This window comes from Galeopterus variegatus, unplaced genomic scaffold (assembly GCF_000696425.1).
Source record: "Galeopterus variegatus unplaced genomic scaffold, G_variegatus-3.0.2 Scaffold6998, whole genome shotgun sequence".
NCBI lineage: Eukaryota > Metazoa > Chordata > Mammalia > Dermoptera > Cynocephalidae > Galeopterus > Galeopterus variegatus.
This window is the reverse complement of record NW_007733109.1, coordinates 1-7223: the sequence shown is the minus strand read 5'-3', so window position 1 is coordinate 7223 and position 7223 is coordinate 1. Positions and strand designations below refer to the sequence as shown.

Below are 7223 nucleotides of genomic sequence, written 5' to 3'. Positions count from 1 at the left end.
CACAGTCACATCATAAGTCTCAGAGGTCTTGATTTCCCAAGGCTGGGTTGCATCTGCTTGGAAGGAGTTAGATAAACATAAGTGTGGGGTGGAGATAGGAGGCAGGAAGGGCCAGAGGGAGAGAGGCCTGTGTCCCAAATGGATTCTATTCATGCCATTTCAATGGTCACATCAATATTTTTTGTCATGTGAAATGAAAAACTGCAGCACATGTGTTATGGACATAGGTAAAATGCCACCTGAATCAACCCACAGGAAAGATGATTTGCAAACCATACAATGGTATTAGAGTTGGCTGTGGGTGTGTTAATTTGTTTCTATCACTTTTACTTTTTACTTTCCCTCACTGCGGTTCACTTTACATTCTCAGAAATGAACTGTGACATCTCCATTCTGCACAGTTTACCGCAGCTTCCGGGGTAATGGTCAGCACTCACTCTGTTCAATTTTTGTCTTTTGCTGAATCATTAGGATAAGAAACAAAAATACAAGGGTATGGTATATCAACTTAGGAAACTCCAGCCCTTTTTCAGCATGCCCTGGAGCAAATTCAACAGGCTCAGCCTCAAATGCTGAGTCACCAGCAGAGGTGAACATAAATCCCAACCAATATCAGAAATACCAATATAGGATTAAGGAGAGTACATAGGGGTGTATTTCTTCACGATGTTCTACTGAGATCCGATAAGCAAACCGTTAGCTCTTTAGAGAGACGTAAGTGATAGTATGCACAGGGATATCACAAACATGAACCCCAACCTGCACTCAGATGCCCAAAGTACATTTTAACAAATCTGAAGTCATTTGGGAATACAGAAATATTTGCAAGATAAACCTAAATTAACACATGAGCTGTAGACTGAAAGTTTCCAGAATCCGAGGGACCTCCAGGCCAGCCAACTGATATCTCCAGACAAAACTACCAATCTCCACCCACACTTTCCACTCTGTATTTCAGGTGTGCAAAATAGATCAAAAATTCAAGAACAGGAAACTGTATGTTTCAAGATTTAATTTCAAGGAAAATTAAGGAGCTATCAACCCATGCAATTAAAAACTGAATCAATCTTGCTCATACACAGTGCCAATGTTTCTTTTGTTAGCCCCATACTCTGATTCACAAGTAACTAAAGCTAATGGTAATAAAGCATTTTGTACTTTCGAAAGATACCATCCTTCAAAGAAAAACCTCTTAGCAAATGAGGAACAGAGGGCACGGAGTGGTTTCCTCCCCAGTCTTTCTCCAACAGAACCAGGTGCACGGTGGGCTTCTCCGAATGTGGGCTGCATACATCCTCCTCGGGGCTTGCTGGCTGGTCTTTGAGACTCGAGATTACAAGACCAATCCGTGCTTCTGTTTCTGGCCTGATTTAACAGCTTTCTAATTGTAACTGACAAAACACCAGGCACCGGCTCGGGCAGGTGAAGGCTGGTTTCCGCTCTTTCCCTCCACTCTTACTTCATTTTCCTCCCCTTCTCTCTTCTTCCTCCTCCCCTCCTCCCCGACTCCTTCCTCTTGCCCACCCACATCCTCCTCCTCTGCATGAGGTTGAAGGTTCCTCCCCATTCCCAACTCCTCCTTCCCTCCTGGCACCAGATTTTCCTAAAATGCTTCTTTAGCAGTGTCTCTCCCAGGGGTTGGGAGACTTGGGATAAGGATGCTGGTTCCAGAAAGCATCTACCATGATCAGCAACCAGCACTCCAGTCCAGGTGAAATTTTCTGTCCCCGGAATGAGATTGGACACATTGAAGACTGTTCTTAAAAAGGGAGGAGTTCTCCAGCCACCCCCCAGGGGACATCCTGATCACCAGCGTGGACACAACGACAACCTTCTTGAGCTCTGCAAAGAAGTGAGAGACATGTGCGGCCCACACCAGCAGCACCCGCTCACCCTCAAGTGGGTGGACAACGAAGGTGACCCTTGCACGGTGTCCTCCCAGATGGAGCTGGGGGAGGCCTTCCACCTGGCCTGTCAGCGTAAGGACAAAGGTTCATCATTCACATTTTCCTGAGCATCCCAGAGCAGCCAGGCATGCCGTGTCCAGAAGACAAATCCATCTACCTCTGCAGAGCCAGAAGATGGGGAAGCTGTACCGCACCAAAGGCCACCTCTTCCCAGCCAAGAGCATCCTGCAGCCAGTGCAGCAAGAGGACATGGGCCTCACGAGGCAGGTGCATCGGCTGCAGACTGCTGGTCCGTAGTGCCACCTCATCCTGGTCCCGCTGAGCTGCGGAAGGAATATGGACTCTGTCAGGCCTTCCCAAGAACTTCCAGTAGATGACGAGAATGACCATGTGGTCTTTCTTCCAAGGAGACCGATGGGATTGATTACATTTCTTCAACCTGGGAACATGACAACGTTAAAGATGATTCTGAGGCACTTAAGCTGGTTGTCAATGGCATGGATGGCATCAACATCTCTCAGGGGCCTGTGCTGCAGGACTTTGACCTAATCAGAGTCATTGGGTGCAGGAGGTCCTCTTGGTGTGGTCAAAGAGGAATGATCAGATCTACACCATGGAAGTGGTGAAGAAGGAGCTGGTCCACAATGACCGAGACACGGACTGGATGCAGACAGAAGCGCTGGGTTTGAGCAGGCATCCAGCAACCCCTTCCTGGTCAGTTTACACTCCTGCTTCCTGACAGGTAGGCTGCTCCTGGTCACAGAACACATAACAGCAGGGAGGGGGTGGGCTGCGGGCAGGGGGATCTTCATGTTTTAGATGCAGAGCTGGAGGAGCCAGCCAGATTCTCTGCAGCTGAGATCTGCAGTGCTCTCAACTTCTTACATGAGACAGGGATTGTCTACCAGGACCTGAAGCTGGGCAACGTCCTCCTCGACACCGACAGACATATCAAGCTGACCAACATGTGCAGGGAAGGCCTGGGCCCTAGGGACACAATGAGCACTTTCTGTGGAACTCTGAACTGCATCGCTCAGGAAATCCTGCAGGGAGAGGAGCACAGGTTCAGTGTGGACTGGTGGGCCCTGGAGTCCTCATGTTTGAGGTGCCAGCCAGCACTCTTCCTTGGATATCATCAGCTCAGCTGGTTAGAGCACAGCCTTATAACACCAGGGTCACGGGTTCGGATCCCCATATAGGCCAGATGCCAAATAAATAAATAAATAAATAAATTTGGGCGGGCTGGATAGATCAGTTGGTTAAAGCTTGGTGCTGATAGCTGATATCACCAAGGTCCAGGGTTTGATCCCCATACTGGCCAGTTGCATGCCCCCCGCCCCCCACCCCCGCAAAAAGAAAGAATGAAAACACAACTCCCTTGGATATCATCATGGACAACCCTGACATGACCACAGACGACTGATTACCTTTTTTCAGTTTATCCTGGAGAAGCTGATCTAGATCCCCAATTCTTCTCCATTAAAGCCTCCCATGCCTTAAAAGGATTGTTAAATAAGGACCCCAAAAAGAGGTTTGGCTGCCGGCCACAGACTGGAGTTTCCAATGTCAAGCCTCAGGTGTTCTTCTGCAGCAGAGACAGAGACCTGTTTGAGAAGATGCAGGCCCTGCCTCGGTCTCAGCTGCAGATAACAGAGGACTATTGTTTGGACAACTGACTCGCAGTTCACCCGCGAGCCTGTGCTGCAGGCCCCAGGTGACGAGAACGTCATAAAGCAGTCTGAGTTCGAAGGCTTGGAGGACATCAGTCTGTTACTGTTCTCTGTGGAGGTGTCCAAGTGAGATCATGTGAGTCCCTGTGAATGACCCTTTAACTTTATTCTCACCCCCAGCATATGCATGCCAGGCTGAGCACCAGGCTCCCAGGGCGGCCATGGAGGGACACTTGCCACTGAGACCGCAGGGCTTCCCTCTCTTGCATCTGAGCCCAGACAGGCCAGCTTCATGCTGGAGGAATTTGCTTCTTGTGCCTGCATTGTGGAGGACCACAGTGACCCTGTCTGAGGGGGAGACTGTCACCAAATTTTGAAGATGCACATTTTCCACACAAACAGAAACTGATGTACTGACCTGCTTCGCTAGGAAAGTTAGCGTGTAATGTCCTCGAGAATAAAACACACTGATAATGTTAAAAAGAAAAAGGAAAAAAAAAAAAAAAGACTCATTCCTCACCATTTTGGATCGATTGTGTTCTGCAGAGAAGAAGCGTGCAGGGACGGTCAGGTGGGTCAGGGTAACATGGAGGACCTGAAGTCAATGGCTGCATCCAGAATATGAAGACACATGGTCCCAGAGCCTGGGAAAGGAGCAGAGAGCTGCATCGGGCAGGCCCTGCAGGACAAGTGATTAAAGTCTCGGCACCTGGGCCACTGTCGTTGCATGCTCTTAGTGACGTGCAAGTGAGCACTGTTCTTCCAAAGAGCCATAGTAGGGGCACTGAATTAGGGGATTTCAAAACAGAGCTGATCTCATACTTAGACCCACGACCAAAAGTATCTAAATATCTTCACATCTGGACGCCTCTGGTCTAATCCCCACAACTGGAGTTTGTTGCTTTGGAAGATGATGGAAGGGGGGGCATGAGACTGTCTTCTAGAAATATGAATTTATCTAGATTTAGGTATGATGAAGATAGAAAGGGCAACACAGCCCAGAGCAGCCTGACCAGCCCACTAGCACACTTTTTCCTGAGAAACTGGCTACAATGGGGTCCAATGTCTCATTCATTGACTTTCCGAATTTAAAATGTAAACTACCAATAGAACTCAGGGCTTCTGATTCCCAGTGTGATACCTTTTCCAAGGCTACGCAACGATCTCATGCACAGATTGCTAGGACTCCATGCCTCTTTCCGTTGCTGTCCAGCCGCACATCTAAGATTGTGTCATTTAGAAGCATCTGCAAAACTGAGCCCAAGAAACATTTATGGAGTAGAGGACTACATGCCGAGGACTATTCAAAGAACTAGACAGCTTACTCTGAGGGTGGCACATTCACCTCCTTAATCCAGACTCTGCATGGAGATCCTTTTTTAAAAAAAATTGTGGTAAAATACGTAAAAAGAGTAGAGGACTACATGCCGAGGACTATTCAAAGAACTAGACAGCTTACTCTGAGGGTGGCACATTCACCCCCTTAATCCAGACTCTGCATGGAGATCCTTTTTTAAAAAAAATTGTGGTAAAATACGTAAAACATAAAATTTACCATCTTAACCATTTCTAATTGTACAGTTCAGTAGTGTTAAGTACATTCAAATTATCGTGCAACCCTCACCACCATCCATCCACCCATAAATCTCTTTTCATCTTGCAAAACTGAAATTCTGCATGAGAATGTGTTTTTAATATATTCTCCACAGGGACCAGTTTTTCCTTGGCTTCTCTTGAACTGCTGTGGGGTTAAACCCTCAACTACAGGAAGCCTAGTTATTTATGAGCTCTGGTATCTCCTCACCCCCACCACCCTCCCAGCTCCCACGGGAGGCACTGGGCCCAGCCAGCAACCTTTGCCTCAAATCTCTGTGCATTGGGAAGAGACTGATAACAGAGTCTGTCCCCATCCCCTTGAGTTTGCTAGGAGAGATTTCTTCTCTCAGCATTATTACTGGGGTGCAAAGCACAAATCTGCAGATGCATTTTCCACACGCCTGCAGTTTAAGAGCCTGCTCAATAATTTAGCTCTCTCTCCCTTAAAGACATTTGGGTTTTGGTGTTTGTTGGCTATTGCAGAAGACAGTGCAAGATGAGTTCAGAGTTATCTGGATTCCTCCCACCCTCTCCCCTGCCTCCCTTGTGGCTGGCTCTTGTAAGCGCTGGTTTGCAGCTGCAGGAGCAGCGGTTCCTTAACTCTTGGGCAGCCACAACCATCACTGCCCTTTCACAGACATAGGACTGTTCCGTCTCCCCATTACATTTATGCTATACGAAGTTATTACGATCCTAGTGAAAATCCCTGCCAAAATGAACAAACATCCAAAAAGAGATACCAGAAATGCAAAAAACCAAGAAAGTACACCACCAAAAGTTAATAAATCTCACTCAAATCTCTGTGCATTGGGAAGAGACTGATAACAGAGTCTGTCCCCATCCCCTTGAGTTTGCTAGGAGAGATTTCTTCTCTCAGCATTATTACTGGGGTGCAAAGCACAAATCTGCAGATGCATTTTCCACACGCCTGCAGTTTAAGAGCCTGCTCAATAATTTAGCTCTCTCTCCCTTAAAGACATTTGGGTTTTGGTGTTTGTTGGCTATTGCAGAAGACAGTGCAAGATGAGTTCAGAGTTATCTGGATTCCTCCCACCCTCTCCCCTGCCTCCCTTGTGGCTGGCTCTTGTAAGCGCTGGTTTGCAGCTGCAGGAGCAGCGGTTCCTTAACTCTTGGGCAGCCACAACCATCACTGCCCTTTCACAGACATAGGACTGTTCCGTCTCCCCATTACATTACCACAGCAAATGGATGGTTACTTAAGAGGAAAAAAAAAAAAATTGTCACAATAGAAGACCAAACACTGGCAACAGTTAAAACAAAAGAAGGCACCGAGCTCTTTAATTAAGGTTCATGAAGGCATGTGAATTCTAGCTTATAGTTACCCTGCTGTGCCTCTGCCTGATTAGCTACGATGCACCTGCTTGGTTTCCTGGTCTCCATCTGTACTGCTTGAGAGGAATGAATTCAGGTTGCCTAATTCTCCACCAGATGACTCAAAGGCATCAGCTGTAGATAGACTAATGGTTATGCGTGTTGACAGAATGTCTCCTGTGCTCCTTGCTGTGTGGACATGCAGAATCACACCACCTTACACACGCCTGGGATGAACCTGGATCCACACTTATGGCCCAAATAAAATGTCTTCTCCCAGGAAACCCAAAGAGTTTTAGGATGACTCATTTCACTGTTGTAGTATTTAAATTTGGAAATAGACTTCAATCACACCCTCTTCAGAAACTCCTTCTATTTGTTCCACAATCACTGAGGCCACAGAATTCCTCCTTTCATAGATTAAAAGGACCATGAGAATTGGGATCTTTCTGCACATGACAACGTAAGGGACTTTTTGTTTCAATGCGGTATGTGTGTGGGTTTGTGCCTGCAAGGATTCTTTCTCACCAAGAAAAGCAGAGCCAAGACCAGAGCAACCACTATTCGGAGTTGTTTGGGAGCACACAGTGCAAGTAAAGGTGTGTTGGCCCTGAATGATTTTAGGTTCCTCAAAGAGCTTATTTGCCTCATTTGTAAAAATGAGGATTCCTTTAAAAAGCAGCACTACGTGGACCCTGAAATTCTTTACCGATATGCA

At 46.9% G+C, this 7223-nt stretch overlaps 1 pseudogene; it reads left to right on the top strand.

Annotated features, from left to right (window-relative positions):
• Positions 1–1683: 1683 nt before the first annotated feature.
• LOC103606969 lies at positions 1684–3707 on the top strand (annotated as a pseudogene).
• The last annotated feature ends 3516 nt before the right edge of the window (positions 3708–7223 follow it).